The sequence below is a fragment of the Danio rerio genome, chromosome 4, assembly GCF_052040795.2.
Source record: "Danio rerio strain M-AB ecotype USA chromosome 4, GRCz13ab, whole genome shotgun sequence".
NCBI classification, from domain to species: domain Eukaryota; kingdom Metazoa; phylum Chordata; class Actinopteri; order Cypriniformes; family Danionidae; genus Danio; species Danio rerio.
In genome coordinates this window covers 3,171,859-3,191,671 of record NC_141024.2, presented here as the reverse complement: position 1 = coordinate 3,191,671, position 19,813 = coordinate 3,171,859, and the positions used below count along the sequence as shown (strand labels likewise).

The 19,813-nt window shown below is 36.4% G+C and overlaps 1 protein-coding gene and 2 long non-coding RNA genes across 29 annotated transcripts in view; all 3 read left to right on the top strand.

Annotated features, from left to right (window-relative positions):
- Positions 1-19,813, top strand: part of pde3a (phosphodiesterase 3A, cGMP-inhibited) — a 176,992-nt gene that overhangs the window by 77,266 nt on the left and 79,913 nt on the right. The gene's annotated exons all lie outside the window — the stretch shown is intronic.
- On the top strand, positions 495-7,284 carry LOC147844593 (uncharacterized). Its single transcript, XR_015482408.2, has 3 exons — positions 495-2,286; positions 2,374-4,126; positions 4,974-7,284. It is a non-coding gene; the product is annotated as an uncharacterized LOC147844593 (long non-coding RNA).
- Positions 8,902-12,648, top strand: LOC147844592 (uncharacterized). Its single transcript, XR_015482410.1, has 2 exons — positions 8,902-10,275; positions 10,549-12,648. It is a non-coding gene; the product is annotated as an uncharacterized LOC147844592 (long non-coding RNA).

Below are 19,813 nucleotides of genomic sequence, written 5' to 3'. Positions count from 1 at the left end.
TAATTGGTAATTGTAATGCTCGTCATGATTTCCCTTATTCTGCCACACACAGCATCATCAGCTCAGAGTTATGTAACATTAAAGGCAGCCCAGTTGAGGAGGGTGAGTGGCGTCCCGTCCCATCCGCGATGCCCGCCTGGCACTCGTTTGACAGCTGGCACCTCAAGCAGGACCTCAGCTGCCGTCTCAGCGTTACATAAAGGGACGCTTCAGTTTGACCTATCAGTTCTGTGAGACTGATTGACTAAACGTTAAAGACTGTCCTCATCTGTCCTGTATTAAAGCTCCCATACTGACCCAAGCCTGTTTAATCATCTGTGTTTATGTAACGCTGGCCGTTGCCTTGATTTTCATCATCTTTAAAGACCATTCTGATCTTTTATCTTCAGACCTCAGTGTTATCAGGTTACCATTGTGCAAAACAATATATAAGCATCTATCTATCCATCTATCCATCTATCTATCTATCTATCTATCTATCTATCTATCTATCTATCTATCTATCTATCTATCTATCTATCTATCTATCTATCTATCTATCTATCTATCCATCTATCCATCTATCCATCTATCTATCTATCTATCTATCCATCTATCCATCTATCTATCTGTCTGTCTGTCTGTCTGTCTGTCCGTCCGTCTTTCTGTCCGTCCGTCCGTCCGTCCTTCCGTCCGTCCGTCTATGCATCCATCCATCCATCCATCCATCAATCCATCCAGGACAAAATTAATCTATCTATCTATCTATCTATCTATCTATCTATCTATCTATCTATCTATCTATCTATCTATCTATCTATCTATCTATCTATCTATCTATCTATCTATCTATCTATCTATCTATCTATCTATCTATCTATCTATCTATCTGTCCATTCTTCCATCCGTCCGTCCATCCTTCCGTTCGTCCATCCATCCAGGACAATATCTGTCTGTCTGTCTGTCAGTCTGTCTATCTAGCTATCTATCCATCCGTCCATCCATCTATCCATCCGTCCATCCATCCATCCATCCATCCATCCATCCATCCATCCATCCATCCATCCATCCATACATCCAGGACAATATCTGTCTGTCTGTCAGTCTGTCTGTCCATCTTTTTAAAGAAACTATTTTAAATAAATGCTACAATAAAATATATAATAAGACATCATCTATTATTCCTTGTGTTGATTTTTCATCAACACAACATGAACATCTTGTGTTTTTGTTTGGTTTTCATTTCAGTCATTCATTTTTTTTTCCGTTACGTTTCATTATGTTTTGTTGATGATTACTTACCATGTAAGATTTTTTGCCTATATATTTTAATATTTTTTTTTCTTGTATCTTATTGTTACACCGAACTCCAATTACCTGAACAACAAAACAACACGTATTATTCCATGTGTTGACTTCCCGTCGACGCATCTCGCTCTCCATATACACCTTGAAGTGTGTGCTGTGGTCTGTCGGTGGTGAAAGCAGCACATCTGACATTTCAAACAGAGCAGGCGTCCGCTCGGCTCTCGGCTTCCTCAAATAAACACTGCAGATCCTGCTGCCGCTGGTTTGCTGGAGAGTCTCAGCTCTCTCAGGGTTTGTGCTGGTGATGAACAGATGTGTCCAGGTGTTCTCGCTCTCTAATGGCCGTCACGAGACTCACAAGAGCTAATGGATTCATCTCTGCTGCCAGAAAAACAGCCCAGTGAAGAGGATGGCTGTATATGGCTGAGATAGAGCAGCATATTCTTGTTATTTCTGCACTACAGAGGGTGTAATGTAGTCATTTGATAGCACACTAAAAGAATAATGCATTGGATTTGCTACTTTTTTATGGTAAGTGGTTGCAAACGATTGATATGGGCTGAATTTAAACAAACAAATTAAATTTAGTAATTTCCAACATCATTTGTTTGTTTAAATTCAGCCCATATAAATTGTTTGCAACCACTTACCACTGAAAAATGTAGTGCACTGTGTTTAATCTTATACTTTTACTGATGCAAGTTTTGAAAGTCAGCATGAATCGAAAGTTGCTGATACTTTTCGATTCAATCCAAATATATTTGTAAAGCGCTTTTCATATTAATTATTTTTCCAAAGCAGCTTTACAGAAGATGCACGTTTTTTAATTACAATCATAGTTGTGGTGTCGAGTATAGTGAGGAAAGTATATATCAGAGTTGGGAGCAAGTGACACATGTGCAAGTCACAAGCAAGTCTTGAGTCATAACCTTCAAGTCTCAAGCAAGTCAAGTCAATTTTTGTTTGACTCAAGTCAAGTCGAGTCACTGCTGATCTCAAGTAAATTCAAGTCACTGCTGATCTCCAGTAAAGTCAAGTCACTGCTGATCTCAAGTCAAGTCAAGTCACTGCTGATCTCAAGTCAAGTCAAGTCGTAGCTCGGTCTAGCAGGTCACTTTCAAGTCAATCAAATTTTTGTTGATTTTTTTTGTTTTTTTACTTTTGCAATTTATATTTACATATTTAACTTTTGGTTTTGTATGTAATGCATAATATATAACAAACACTTATTTATTTAACAAATAACATTAAACATTTAACCCAAGTCCAAGTCAATTCTCAAGTCATGACAGTCAAGTCCAAGTCAAGTCGAGTCTCAAGTCCTAAATTTTGCGACTTAAGTCTGACTTAAGTCAAGTCATGTTACTCAAGTCCCCCCTCACTGGTATATATGCATAGTTAACTTGCAGTTGTGCAATATATAGTGTACATTTCAAAAAGGTGGTGTCTATGTACTTCAGGGGTGTCCAAACCCAGTCCTGGAGGGCCGGTGTCCTGCATAGTTTAGCTCCAACTTCCTCTAATACACTTGCCTCGAAGTCTAGTATGCCTAGAAAGTGCTCAATTAGCTGGTTCAGGTGTGTAATTGGGGTTGGAACTAAAATATGCAGGACCAGGGCCAAGATTGGACACCAGTGATGTATTGTATAACACATATTTTATGAAGTGATCTGATCATTATAATAATTCAGAACAGTTTGCTTGGTGTGATTTACTTAATACTTTGTGCTGTCCTCAAAGTCCTCATAGGGTAAGCTTTTATTTCAGTATGCTGATGTACATCCAGCTGAAATGGGATATTGAGTTGGGGGCAGGGCTTTTTTGTGCATCATTCCCTCATAGCAAACTAATAGTAAAAGGGGCGTGGCTAATAATATTGTAGATAAAGTCATCAAAAAGTGATGACATCAGAAAAGGAGCCAGTCCAAACAGAGAGGCAAATGCACATAACTTGATCTAAAATTACTAAAACAATTGTCTTTTTTTCAGTAGATTAACTTGCACAGGTTGTTTGGTCATCTAAAGACTAAGCATGTCTTTAAAAATGATAGTCTTTCAGGCTCTAGCCAAATAAATATTGTAAATTTAGACTTCGCATGGACGTTAAAATGATATGCAACTTCATTGTGCCGAAAACCTGGCTGGAACTATTTTAGCTGTGCATATCTTATAAAGTTCTCCAGCCAATCAGAATCAAGCATTCATCAGCTCATAAGCATCACAGATACATTTGTTACAGTTTTTGTTTATAGAAATTTGATTAGGGATTGTTAGCTTAGATTTTTGCTTATATTTGTTAAATGATGTTAGTAACATCAATGTTGAAATGCTTAAAAGTGAAGGCATTGTTAATCAAAGAAATTCATTTTTTGAGTTGTTCTCAATGGCTAAGGTAGATTTGGTACCATTTATGTAATATAAACCATTATTAAAACCCATCTAGTTGCATTTCAGTGCAACAGAAGTTGTTATTAAATCTGTCTGAATCAAAATGATCTGGTAAAAACCCTGATCCAGTTAAACCGCAAACATCTGGAAAGGTCATGGAAAAGTCATGGAAGTTAGTTGTTTATGTGGGAACATTGCATGTAGCACAGAGTTTCACATACTAGTTTTAAAAATAGTATGCATTTGAAAATATAAACTTTTTTTTCTCAGTGGCTTATAGTCACCTCACGGCAAGAAGGTTGCTGGTTCGAGTCCCAGCTGGGCCATTTGGCAGTTTTGTGTGGAGTTTGCATGTTTTCTCTGTGTTGGCGTGGGTTTCCTCTGGGTGCTCCGGTTTCCTCTACAGTCCAAACACATGTGGTATAGGTGAATTGAATAAACTGGCCATAGTGTATGAGTGTGTGAGTGTGAGAGTGTATGGGTGTTTCCCAGTACTGGGTTGCGGCTGGAAAGGCATCCGCTGTGTAAAACATATGCTGGAATAGTTGGAGGTTCATTCCGCTGTGGCAACCTCTGAAATAACTAAAGACTAAGCCAAAGGAAAATGAATGAATTAATTTATTAGTACTTATAAAGTGTGTAATTCTGCATGATCTCTTATTCTGCATCCCTATTCCTTCCCAATACCTAAACCCAATTACCTAAACCCAACTATTAATAATCATCAAATTAGCAGTTTATTGAGCTAAAAGTCAAAGTTAATTGTTTGTGTAGCTAAAAAGTAAGTGACCAATTAATTTAATGGAGTGCAGTGGATTGCTATCAGCCAAAAGTTGAGTGTTGATATTGGTGTTGTATTCGGACAAAATGAAATCCTGTCTGCATTCAGCATTCTTGCATAATTATTATAAACATTACATTTGAATGTTTTCAGAAACAAGAAATAACATTTACCAATAATAAACTGGTAACATTTAGCTAATATATGAATTAATATGAAGCTAATATATTTTAGGGGTAAAAAAATATGTTCAATGAAAGATGTATAAGTTTAATGTTTTTGTGCTGACCTTTTATGAACATTTTTAAAGTTTAAACTTAAAAACTTGATTTTTAAAATTGTTTTCTTTTGATTAATGACAAGATAAAACTAAAAATATACAACAAGTTTGTATACAGTATATGTGGGCCCATTGCAGAAAATCAAAATACAAGAAAAAAAAGGAAAATAATAATAAAAGAAAATATGATGATACAAAGACAGATGTCGCCTGCAACAAGAAATTTTCCCATGCCAGTATTTGCCCCAAAAATCCCTGCTTTATCCTTGTTGTGCATTTTATAAAGCACACGCTGTATATGAGGACAGTCTGATCATTATGTTAACCCACTCCTTTAGCTCAGGAGTGTTAGGAGTTTTACAATGCCTCAGAAATCCCCACTACGATCATCGTAAATTCTTTGAAACATTATATATTAATCCTTAAGTCATAGCATTCTGAACAAAAATAGTGGAGGAAAGCTAGGTTCATTCTTCCTTTGTGCTTCTTGATTGTTCTGCTCGTGTCTCGGTGTATAAACACATGCATTTGGGCTACTGGATTTGTCTGGAAATGCTTGTGTGTGTCAGCGGTGAGAGGCTGCAGTGAGTGTATGACGCTGGTCCAGGCCATTAAAGCGATGTAAACACACACACACACACACACACACACACACACACACACACACACACACACACACACACACACTGCTGCTGTTTGGCAGCGCTGGGATCGTATCATTAGTCGGGCTCTCAGGGTACATAAGGGCCTGTGTTAATGTCAGAATGGGCCGCTGGGCATGAGGTCCCCATTCACTCTCAACACTGTCCATTCAGCACTGATCCCTCTCTCTCTCTCTCCTGCTCTCTCTCTCTCTCTATCGCATCCACCACAAACGTCTCAGATTGGATTATGTTGTTGTGGTAAGGAAGGCACCGGCTGCGTATTTTACTGAGAAATGATTCCCTTCATTCTAGGAAATTTTCTTTTCTGTGGCTTGTCTCTTGTTCTTGCTGACACAGATTTCTCTTGTTTGTTTTTTTTGCATGAAATGACCCATTTCTTTACGTATTTCTGACTGTAAATGAGATACATAAATCTTAAAACATGCCCAAAAACTCACAAAATCCTTAAAATAAGCTATAAATGTGGGCTGTTAGAATTTATTAATTTTTTTGCAATTATGTTATTGCGTCCTTTTGACGTGACCTACTATTTGTAACCTATTTGGACACATTTTAACGTGGAAAAGGGAATTATAAATGGGAAAATAACATGAAGATTCTCCATTAAAAGTCAAGGGAACAATACAAAATAGCCATAAATGCCTCATCTAGTGGTGATATATAGGGACTATATACTGTATATTACTATGCTAGAAGATAGTATAGATAGATATGATTAGGCCCAATCCCAATTCTACTCCTTAGCCCTTCCCCTTGTCCCAATCTTGTCCCAATTCTCTTTAGCTTGAAGGTGTAGGGCTGAGGGGAAGCGTTAGATAGCCCTTAAAACAGAGATTTTTCAGGACCACATTAGAAACCAAAGGGTGCAAAAGTTTCTACAGCGTCAACATGGCTGCACTGAAGTCAGAAGATGCACAAGTTAGTATTTTTTGTGATTGTACAAATTTTTACAATGAACAAGCACATGTTTTAATACATTCATAATGGCGTTCATGTTTTACCGTCATGCTTTTAAATTAAAAATTCACTATCTATAATTCATAATAATACCTCCTGTATAGTAGTCCACAACATACTTTCACATCTGTCACTCGAGACACTGTAGCTGGCCTTTTGCAGTGTTTGCTATAATGTTAATGTTGTGTTTACATACAGTAGGTGACACTTCAATATGAGCAATACCGCCGTGTCTTGTACCACCGCTACTCTAAAGGATTAAGATTGTGTTTTTTAGGTATGACCGCAGTTTGTGACTATGAGGGCACAAAAGGACAGGATGCGAACGGACTGAAATAGCCTATACAGTAGCTGTGAAAACTCTGTTACTTGTAAATAAAGATAAACAATGAAACAAAGCATTATTATTCATTCATTATTTATTAAAAACTTGTTAACAAGCTTCATTATCATTAGTATGTAGATGAGTGGTCGACGCAGTGGCGCAGTAGGTAGTGCTCTCGCCTCACAGCAAGAAGGTCACTGGTTTGAGCCTCGGCTGGGTCAGTTATCGTTTCTGTGTGGAGTTTGCATGTTTCCTTCGGGTGCTCCGGTTTCCCCCACAGTCCAAAGACGTGTGGTACAGGTGAATTGGCTTGGCTAAATTGTCCATTGTGAATAAGTGTGTATGGATGTTTCCCAGAGATGGGTTGCAGCTGGAAGGGGATCCCCTTCACACTTTGTTTCAAGGGCCAAAGGAAGGAGAAAGGGTACAAAATAAATTGGGATTGGGCCATAAAGTTATATTGAAGCATCGGAGCAGTTTTATTGAAGCATCGGAGCAAAAGTAATGACTGTAAAAACGGATTCAACTTTTTTTTTTCACCTGAAGGATTTCCAAACATGGATTATAATTGAATAAATGAACTATTTAAAACAAAATCATTTAAAAAAAATGTATTTCCAGAATAAAAATGTTGTATTTATATTATTTTTCTCTTCCAGTCCTAAAGAAGGTTAATAACCCTGGCTAACACATATTTTTTGGCTGTAAACAGGGTCAATTGTCATTTATTTTGACGTTAAAAGCAGCTTATATCGTTCACAGACTGTGCCATATTTCATATTTGTGTTTCTTCTCGCTCTGTTGTTCTGCAACATGATTTATGGGAAGTAGGTTAAAATAGGATTTCGCCTTTCAAATCCGCTCATCTTCAGCGTATGTGAATCTAAAGCCCTGAGTCATGCCTTCTGCATGGAGAGATTTTATTGTGAATGAATCCTTACAGATGCCTGTCCTGATTTGTTTACCTTTATGTTTTGTTTTTTTAATCATGACATTATCTGAATGCTATGGATTTATGTGATTGTCTTAGTCCGAGTACTCATGTCCAGAAATGTGCACGTAATTCAGCTGTTGTTTTCTGGCTGCTGAAAGCACATGCGGAGTGCAGATGTGTGTATATTGCCAGCTAGAAAGGAGACTCACGTGGATCACGCACTTGCTTTTTTCCCTGGAGAGACGCACAGAAGCTGCAATCAGCCTTGTGTACTGTAACAACATGCAGATCCAGCCCAAAACAACACAGAACCGGCATTACCGTCGCGCTCGCGGTCTGTGGCTCTGCTGGAAATCTGCCTGCTTGCTTGCATCCGCTGCCATGCATACGAGAGACCAAACGTTCTGCTTGGTCTGACTCTAAATACATGATGACACTGAGCTCACGCTGGGCTCAAGACGTACTGTAAAGCCTGTGGTTGCGTTGACCAAAAGAAAAACACTGACGTTAACCTTACGCACACGCTGTGGCGCTGGAATGAGAAGCAATCATACACTGTATGATATGCTGCACTCATCATTACTGAGTCTCTGTGTTTGCGTCATCAGTCAATGAGAGTCTCTCTGCAAAGACGTCTTAATGAATTTTGTTTTGTGTATCATAGCTTTTTGTGCATCTTCAGTGTAAAAACCATACAGTCTCAGTTGTTTTATATAGTTAATGTTTGGAGACTTTTGTCTGAAGTGTTACAGTATGAAGCTGGTTTTTATCATTTCATTTTAATAATCTGATCAGGAATTTGATTGTTATTAGGATTTTTATTTGTAGAATATTTTAAAGCAGTGGAAAAGGAATGAATGAATGAATGAATGAATGAATAAATGAATGAATGAATGAATGAATGAAAGTAATACCCCAGATATATATATATATATATATATATATATATATATATATATATATATATATATATATATATATATATATATATATATATATATATATTTGCCTGGAAAAAGTTTATACTTCATGTAATCTGTCTAGTCAGCATTTATTTAATGAAAATTAAATAAAAAAATAAATAATAAGGATAATAACATGTTTTCTAGTATAATGTATTATAAATCAACTTTTAAAATACATATTTTAACCATTTTAGCAGTATAATTTATAGGTATGTTTTAAGATATTTCATTAAATATAATTTTATTTAATAATTTTCATATCATATAATATTTATACAACAGTTCTGTCTGGTTCTCGAATCTGATTGGCTGATAGCCATGCAATATTCTGCAAGAACAGTACTTGTAAAACCTTTTCACCCTTGTGTATTACTCCACCCACACAGAGTGACAGCAGATCAATGAACTACAATTTGACAAATATTGCAGCTGTTGGACAACATAATGTACTTTTGAGGCTTTTTCAGGAGAGAATATATTTGTTCAGATTGCAACTATGCAGTTTATTTATTTATTTAAGGATAATGCCTGTTTTAAATTATTGTGATTTCCTGATTGCAACAGAGAACTGGGAAATCTCTGTAAACTGATGTAATTTCATACCGTTCACTAATTAGATGATTCCTAACCTAGTGTAAATAACCAAAGCATCTTACCTTAGTCATCTTCGTCTTGAAAAATCCCCCCTGCCACCCCTCTCCTCCATTTCCTCTAGCACAGTTGCCTCACAGCAAGAACGTTTCTGGTTCGGAGGGGTAGTGGTTATATATATATATATATTTTATACCAATATTATTATCTTTCAAATATAAAGCATGCTGATCATTATTAATTAATTTTTGTAAAAAATATTCAATGCATTTGATTTAGTGTTTAAAAGAACAGCTTTTTAATAGAAATATGTTAAACTCCATAATCATCTACACTCAATGAAAAATATCCAACAGTAGACTTTAGATGGTGAAAACTGCTGTGTGTTTTTTTCTTGTATCTTTTCCATGAAGATTTATAAATCATTCATATCTCCCAGCAAGTCCTCAGTTTATATCACTTAGACGCTTTACGTGCATCTTAAATAATCGATATTGTTCCATGAAATGCTGTGTGTGTAAGTGTACAGACCTCACGTCAATCATGCAGCGCAGCATCGCACGTCTGCAAACACACACGCGAACACAAGCCCCGACACCGCGACGTGATTCAGCCTGACGTTAATGGAAGCGAGAGTCGTGTGTGAGTGAAACGCTCCACTTAACAAATTGGCTGAGAAACAAGAGCGAGGGCTGAAAATACAGGAGGAACACGTCCAGCAGGGCCGTCCAGCACAAAAAACCACACAAGTTTTGGCCAGATGCAGCCTAAATTGACGAGATAATTCACTCATGCACATGCTGTCATCATTTACTCACCCTCAATCTGACCTCCTTTGACTTTACTGGAAATAAAATATAACATATTGGGGCTGTTTTCAATCTATATAATGAATAGAGTGGAGGTTGAGAGTCTCTACAGTGAGCATTAGAATGTGTCCTGTATAAGTGATAATTCACATTCAAAATAACCCAACGCCAACACTCTAACTTATTTTAATCATAAGCACACTGAAGTTGTGTCGTCTGATGCTTTAAATGCTCAAACTCTTTATTTAACGCAGGATGGATTCTGATTGTGTGCTGTGACTTTAAATGCATTAGTATGTTACAGCAGGATGGATTCTGATTGGCTGATCATTATAAGTGTGCTGTCACTTTAAATGCTTAGGTGTGTTAAAGCAGGATGGATTCTGATTGGCTGATTATTATAAGTGTGCTGTCACCTTAAATGCTTAAGTGTGTTATCGCAGGATGGATTCTGATTGGTGTTTATTGTAAATGTGCTGTCACTTTAAATGTTTGAGTATGTTAAAAGAAGGATGCATTCTGATTGGCTGTTTATTATAAATGTGCTGTGACTTTAAATGCATTAGTGTGTTAAAGCAGGATGGATTCTGATTGGCAGTTAATTTAAGTGTGCTGTCACTTTAAGTGCATTAATATGTTAAAGGAGGATGGATTCTGATTGGCAGTTAATTTAAGTGTGCTGTCACTTTAAGTGCATTAATATGTTAAAGGAGGATGGATTTTGATTGGCTGTTTATTATGGGAGTGCTGTGACTTTAAATGCTTAAGTGTGTTGTAGCAGGATGGATTCTGATTGGCTGGTTATTAAAAGTGTGCTGTTACTTTAAATGCATTGATGTGATGAAACAGGATGGATTCTGATTGGCTGTTTATTATAAGCATGCTCTCACTTTAAAATCTCAAGTATAATAAGGCAGAATGGATTCTGATTGGGTGTTTATTGTAAATGTGCTGTCACTTTAAATGCTTAAAGCTGCGGTCACACTGCACTTTTCTCCCCATGGACTTTCATTCATATGCATGCGAATGCGTCACACCGGAAACACAAGCTCGTGCGTCAAGTTTCGCAGTTCGCTGCGTTGCAAAGTTCAAGCTTGGTGAACTCTGACCTGTGAAATCGCATCCCGTGACTGTGTGAGACCAATCAATGTTCAAAACATGTCCTCTCTGGACAGAGATTGAAAATATAGACCAATCGCTCGCTTTTTTTAATGTCTAATCATCTTGTTTAATCCCTCCCCTTTTCGCAGCGCCATACAACAGAATTTCACATGCACAAACTCTAGTGTGATTGCAACATAAGTATAATAAAGCAGGATGTATTCTGATTGGCTGTTTATTATAAGCATGCTGTCACTTTAATGTCTCAAGTATGAAAAAGCAGGATGGATTCTGATTGGCTGTTCATTATATGTGTGCTGTTACTTTAAATGCGTTAGTATGATAAAGCAGGATGGATTCTGATTGGCTGATTATTATGCATACTCTGCCACTTCAAATGCTCAAATTGATTAGAGCAGAATGGATTCTGATTGGCTGTTTATTATTAGTGTTCTGTCACTTTAAAGGCTCCAGTTTGTTGAAGCAGGATGGATTTTGATTGGCTGTTTATTATTATACTGTCACTTTTTTGTCTTTTTTTGCTTATCTATGCTCATTTTATATTTTTATTTTACATAAATACTTATTTATGTATTTATTCGTGTAATACTAGTATTGTATGCCATGTTTAGTATGATGTCTAAGTTACAAGTGTAAGTTGTAATTTGCAGTAACATAGTTGTGTAGTGCATTGAATATATTTCAGTATTTGCTGATAATCTTGCATGCCCTAGCTGTAAATGCACTCTTTTTTATCAAATTGCCTGTACTCCAGTTGGTCACATGACATGATATATTCAAGTTTGATTGGTTATTCCACATGTCACCTGACACATATTCAAATGTACACTGTAGCTGGACAGTTTTTCGATGCATAATACATGCATTTCATTTTGTCAATCAAGACTGATTCACGATGGTCATTATCGAGCTCAGTAACCTGCATCTCCATTCATTTGCAGTCCTACAGGGAAAAATAGCAGCTCCTGTAACAGTAGAGAAGGACTCAAGAGTGCATAAATGATGACAGCTTTCATCTCAGCCTGCGATTTAAAGCTAAATGACTGACTGAACTCCAGAACAGCTTCAGATGTTGTTCAGAAGTTGTGCAGATCTGAAAGCATGAGAGTGATTGAAGGATTCAGCTTGTCCTAGTTTCCCCAATTATCTCTGGTCTCGTGGCAGATATGAAAGTGTTGCATGTTTCTGCGTTTGTCTGAAAATCGGCTGTTCGCTCATTTGAGAAAGAGATGTCAGCCGCGGGCGCTGGACGCACTGGAGAGATTTAGGGTAAAAGGACAATGATGAGGGGAAAAATGAACAGCATTTAGACTGAGGTTTAGGAAGAAATAACAAAGACGTTCAGTCTGGAGATGAGGGGTCGTGGGCTTTTCTTTTTTCTTTAACCAAAGGCTTTGGGGTAATGTTGGATTTTTTATTTATTTTTTGTTAATGTAAATGCAGGCAGTTCATGTAATAGAATATGAATTAATGTTAATGCAGAAATATAGAGGACGAAACCTGCAAAAACAATAAATGAATAAATAAACACACAAATAAATAAAGGGGTAAATAAATCTATAAAATCCTGCACACGTAAAACAAATAAATAAATAAACGTATATAAAAATCCATAAGTTTCTGCATAAATATGCAAATGAATAAATAAATGTATATAAAAATCCACAAATTGCTGCAAAAATAAAACAAATAAATAAATAAATTTGCAAATAAATAAATAAATGTATATAAACATCCACAAATGCCTGCATAAATAAAAGTATAAATAAATAAATATGCAAATAAATAAATAAATGAATGTATATAAAAGTCCACAAATTCCTGCATAAATAAAACAAATAAATTAATATGCAAATAAATACATGTATTTAAAAATTCACAAAATCCTGCGTAAATATGCAAATAAATATTTTCTATATTACTGTAATAATTTTTTATTAATATATATATTTGTCTTTTATTTGTAATATTATTTAAATAAATTTTATTTATTGTATTTTTTGTAGTTTAATTTATTAAAAAATATGCTTTTTTCAGGTTGTTTTGATGTTTTATTGAATTTTATTATTAATTTAAATATTTTATTTTTATTTATATATATATATATATATATATATATATATATATATATATATATATATAATATCATATATATTTATATTTTATTTAGATATTTGTCTTTTATTTTATTAATATTAATATTAGTAATATTAAATATTAATTGTTAAAAATATTAATTATTAAATATTAATCATAATATTATGTAAATATATATTTTATTTATTGTATTTTTATAATTAAATTACATTTTAAATATATTTGGTTGTTTTGATGTTTTATTTCATTGTATTATTACGTAATATTTGTGTATACACATACATATATACATAAATACACATACATACTTACATACATTTTTATATGAGATATATATATTTTTTTTAATATTATATAGATTTATATTTTATTCATTGTATGTTTATATGTAATTTATTTTAATTTAATTTAATTTAATTTAATTTAATTTAATTTAATTTAATTTAATTTAATTTAATTTAATTTAATTTAATTTAATTTAATTTAATTTAAAAAAAATAGATAATCTAATCAGGACACTTATCCATTGATGTTCCGCAATCATCTCCCGCTGAGCAATAATTAGAGATGTAATTCTTTTGATATGAACTGGGGTTTAAGTCTTCCCTGTTGTGCGTCCCCTGAAGATTTTGGTCAGAAGGAAAATGCCGGACATCAGCTATTTGGTAATTATAAGTGTGGTAAAAGGCACTCCCACAGTATACTTACATTATTAAAAAAAACTTTTCATATAATTCACTTTTCATAAAATGTCAAACTTGTGTATATTGAGCTGGTTTCTGTGCCGCTGTGGTGGTTAGTGGTGTGTGTGTGTTTATCAGCTAGCTTCATACTGACTGGAAAACATGATGATGCTGATGTTTACAGTCGTGCCATACTGTCAGTGTACAGAGCAGCGGCATTACTGCACACGGCTGAAGGAAAGCAGAACAGTGAGAAGTAGAAATACTCCAGCACTGTCTCCATTCATTTCTAAATACTATACACACACACACACACACACACACACACACACACACACAACCAACAGCTGCAGAAATATAACACACACTCTGCACTGTGTATGTATGAGAAAGAAAGTGTGTGTGTGTAAGTGCCTGCATGCATTCGTGTGTTCCATGTTATATTGAGATGTGCTGGAAGTGTGTGTGTGTGTGTGTGTGTGCGTGCATGCATGCATGTGTGTGCGTGCATTAATGCGTGTACGTATGCATGTGCGTGTCTGTGTTTATCTGCATGTGTGTTTGTGTGCTTATGTGCATGTTTGTTTGTGTATCTCTGTGTGTGTGTGTACGTGCATTCGTTTGTGTGTGTGGTATGAGTTGAGAGTGCTTTTGTTATCTTGAGATGTTGTGTATGTGCGTGTGTCCAAGTGAATATGCGTGTGCATCGGTGTGTGTGTGTGTGTGTGTTCAGTCCAGTGATTTCTCTGAGTCATTAAGCAGCAGCTAGAGGAGAGAGTCTCACGGCTCCTGGAAAATACTGAGTCCCGGAGCTGAGGGATTCTGGGAAAACACCTGTAAACGTCCTGAAAGGGCTTGTTCTGCTGCCGCTGATGATGCCCGCAGCACTGTCATGTCCTACAATCAATCATTGATTTTCTCTGAACACTTTAAGACGCTCTCTGTGAGAGTTTTTATTCTTTAACTTTGTGCATTACAGCATCTTTTCAAACTCCTTCACTAGAAGAATTTTTAATAAAACCATACGATATTAAACACACCCTGAACAAATGATCACAAAGAACCAAAAACAACAACAGCAGCTATGTTTCCATCCAAAGATGTGAATACATTGTTAATGTGTTTGCACAATTAATTACAAACAATTAGCACATGTCCACAAACGAATGCATGTAGAATAAAGCACAACTTGAGCAGCTCTGGAACTGAAATAGCGCACATACACATACACAGAAAGCCACTTGTGGTCGGAGCACTTTCACTGAGAGATTTGACAGATATTGTTCTCAGTTCTAGCAGCGAGATCACGTTACAGACGGAGAACAGCAGGTTTTGTGTGACTTTTAAACGTGTGTATGTGTGTGTGTTTCTCTCTCGGGTTTCTGTTAGGCTCTATTACTGTGATTTGGGACACCAGACACGTTCTCATTAGTATTATGAATGTAATCAGTCGTGTGGCTGTGTGTGAGGTTAATGCAGTCCCTCCACAGACTCGGCCATTAGAGTCCACTAACCCAATCACAGGCGTCCAGAGCCTTCGCTGATGTCAGCCGGCGGAAAAAACAGCACATCAGGAGACACCGATGTCCACCGCTTCATTTAGCCTCTATTTTGGTGTCTCTCAGTCCCACGAGAGAGATCCCTAATGACAGTCAAACTTATTTTGGATTGAAGCGTTTGTAATCTAGACGCTGTTGATTGGCTGACGGGGTAAATCGAGGTGAAAAATGCAGACTTGGCTGCCCTGAGATGACTGTTTTTCCGAGCAGAAAGACCCTTTTCAGATGTGCTTGGCTCTGGGTTGGCATTTCGGGGAGGTGTAGTCTGTGTCTTGTCTGGTTCTTGTTAGACTAATGCGCAATTTGTAATAAAAAGTGCAAATTTCCCATATGGAGTGAAATGTGTGTTGACCGGAGGCCCAGATTTGTGTGCTTCAGGGTGGCTGCTGACTTTACAGTGCAAATGTGGCCCAGTTATCTGTTTTGGCTTTACAGGATAGTAGTTTCTGTGCTTTCACACTAAGGTGCACAACATGCATTTCTCAATCGCTCCTGAGTGCTTAATAGCGAGCAGCTTTTCTGTGGGATAGTGGACATTGAAAACTGCTGTTTCTTTTTTTTACTGTGCAGACTTGCAACACATCTGGAAAAATCCCCTAATCACTAACAACTTCAGTTCATCAAAACATCATTGTAAAACGTAGAATGTTCTATGCATGATTTAGCACAATGATATCTTGAATTAGCATGATGCTAACATGCTAACGTCTTGTCTTAATTAATTTCAATTCAATTCATCTTTTTTACAGCGCTTTTACAATGTAGATTGTGTTAAGTCAGCTAATCACTAACAACTTCAGTTCATCAAAACATCATTGACAAAACGTGCAATCAACTTGCTAGAAACAATCTAGCACTGTTCAAACTGGACTGACACAGTTTCAATTTACTACAACTTCTATGTTAAGCTGATTTAACACAATCTACATTGTATAAGTGCTGTAAAAAAGATTAATTGAATTGAAATTAATTAAGACAAGACGTTAGCATGTTAGCATCATGCTAATTCAAGATACCATTGTGCTAAATCATGCATAAAACATTCTAGCAGCTGCTATAATGTTAGAAACATGTTGGGAAAAGCTAATTCATGCTATCAGCATGTTAAACAATCCTAATCATGTGTTAAAAACATGTTAGCAACATGCCTAGTCAATTGAAGCTATGCTAAAACATATCAGCAATGGGTTAACAGAAACATAACACATGCCAGTAGCAGCCATAATGTTAGGAACATGTTGGGAAATGCTAATTCATGCTACCAGTATCTTAAACAATATTAATTTTGTGTTAAAACATATTAGGAATATGCTTAGTCAGATGTAGCTATGTTAAAACATATTAGCATTGTGCTAACAAAAACATAATGCATGCCAGAAGTGGCTATAATGTTAGAAAAATGAATGCTACCAACATGTTAAACCATGTAAGCAACATGTTAAGACAGACAAAAGCATGTTAGAAACATGTTAACAGTGTGTTAATATTAACAACAACACTAGCCTCACTCGCATTAACAAACCAATAACAATCTAGCAATGTTTTAAAACATTAACAATACGTTAGCATGTTAGCATCATGCTAATTCACTGGCTAAATCATTGGCTTAATCGTGCATGAAACATTCTAGTAGCAGCTATAATGATAGAAACATGTTGAAAAAAAGCTAATTCATGCTACTAGCATGTTAAACAATCTTCATCATGTGTTAAAACATGTTAGCAACATCTTTAGTCAAATGAAACCATGTTAAAACATATTAGCAATGTGCTAACAAAAACATTATATGGCATGTGCTATGTTTTTGTTTGCACATTGCTAATTTGTTTTAACATGTTTTACGAGAAGCAGCTATAATGGTAGAAAGAGTAATGCCACCAACATGTTAAATCCTCTTACCCATGTGTTAAAACGTTATCAACATGTCAAGTCAAACAAAAGCATGTTAGAAACATGTTAACAATGTGGTTAAACATTAACAACAAGCTAGCAAGATGTTAAACATGCTAACACAGCTGTAACAATCTGAGAAAAATGATTTATGCTAACAAGACATGCCAAGTCAGGTAAAAGCTTGTTAAAAAAGCATGTTAACATGTTATTATTACACATTAACAACACAGTAACATATTAGAAACATGTGCTTAAAAATGTATAAAACATGCTAGCAAGATCCCAGTTCAGGATAAAACATACTAGAAATGTGCTTAAACATATTACCAAGCTAAAAACAGCAAAGCATAGCAGCTAAACTGTTAACAATCTTCAACTTCATGTAAAATCACACAATTTTTCCCAAAGCTAATGCACACACAGAGGACGTTACACATTTAGACTCATGAATAATGATGTGTGGACAGTTCACAAGGCAAATCCCACACTAATGAGCTATAAGAGACGTCTGCATTCTCTCCAGCTGCCCATGTTGTTGTTGTTGATGTGTTTTTTCCTGTAGTAATGAACCAGCCTCCTAATGTTCTTTCCTATGATCCTCCTCACCTGTCCTTTTGAACGGCCGCCGGTCTGCGGGGGCTGATGTGATGCAAAGGCCAAATCAAATCAATAAGCAATCGGGGGGACAGAGTGCTGTGCGGATCGACAGCCCTCCTGCCCCACCGATTTGGGCCTAATTAGCATTGATGAGCATCACTGATGGGATTAACGCCATTGATGAGCAGCGTGAGTCATCTCTGGCCCATCTGACAGTCTAACCCGCTTAGTTTGGGGCTCGTCCGGGATGAGGGGATTCCTCTCAGGCCAAGCAGGTGTGCAGATTTGCGCTGAGATGAGAGGCAGGAACACAGCAGGACGAGTTAAGCACATTTCCAAGCAAACCTGAGAGGGATTAGTGCACATTATAGATGGATTTATAGTGCTTTGTGATTGTTAGCACATGCATGCTACGCTCTTAGAAATGAAAGCTGTCACTGGGATGGTGCCTTCTCAAAAGGTAATTTCTTTGTACCTAAAGGTTGCATAATGGTATCTTAAAGAGATAGTTCACTTAGAAATGAAATTATATTTAATATTTGAGTTTCTTTCTCTTATTGAACATGAAAATGAAGATATTTTGGTTGCTCCGAGTGTTTATTTCTCTACTATGAAAGTTGTTCTTTAAAATATTGTGTTCAACAGAAGAAAGAAACTCATAAAGGCTTAAAACAACATCAGGGAGAGTAAATGGTGGGGTTATTTTCATGGTAACACTTTAGTTTAGGTCACAGTTCACGGTTTAACAAACCATAAACTATCACTACTAGCTTAATAAACTACTAATTGGCTGTTTATTAAAGAGCCCCTATTATGCATTATAAAAGGTCATATTTTGGTTTTGATGGTCTTCATCAACAGGCTGATGTGCATGCAAGGTCAAAAACACTTTCATTGTCTTATAATATGCATATATTTTTATTTAATTATTTTAAGGACTCCCATATGATTCATTCAGTGATTCATTTGTCCCAAACCCCTCCTTGGTGTGAGGCTATTATGCGCTAATTGGTTCAATGACCCAGTCTGTTGTGATTGGTCAACTGCGTTCAGCGCGAGACAGAGAGAAATGCTTGCCATGTCAGTGAAGTAGCACACAGAGTATGTGAAAGCCCAATGCAGGAATGCAACAAAGCAATGCGTTTAAACACCAGCATATTAACCCTAACCCCAAGTAATAACAACGACACACATTCAGTATTAATCCACACAGTGGATCACTGTTTTGAAAACTGACCGTGCCACACGTGTGTGGAACAGCTGATGGTGGCCATACTGTAGCAAAGACAAACGGCAGAGGATTGCAAGTTCAGAAACGCATTTAAATCGGTAAAGGAAGAAGCGTCACATTTTCAATGTGGTTTTTGGACGCAATATGTGAATAGCCCATACAGATTTAACCTGAGAGATACAGTACAAGCACTGATCTATAACAGATAAGTCATTATTATTAGCCGCGTGGAGCGAACATACAAACACATCATTTTGAAACTACAGAAAATGAGGCATCAATTTTAATGACACTTAAATGTTATACCTGCCAACTCTCCTGTATTTAAGTCTCCCATATTTCAGACCCATCTCCTGCCACCCTCCTGTTTTGTTATTTCTCCCAGAAAACTCCTGTAATTTCAACCATAACCCCTCCCCCTGGTCATTTTGGTACAGTCTGTGAAACCCCCAGGTCGCTAACATAGGTAAAGGATCTGGTTGTGGCGGTGGCCCGAATCACGCTTCAAAGTAGTTTCTAACACCACAGCACACAATACCCGGTTCTCAACAGTGTTATTCAGACACCTCACCCCCAAACCTACCTTAAATATGATGCACTTTCAGAATTAAACCTCAGCTGGATGTTTCCATTCACTTAGAGCTGTGTT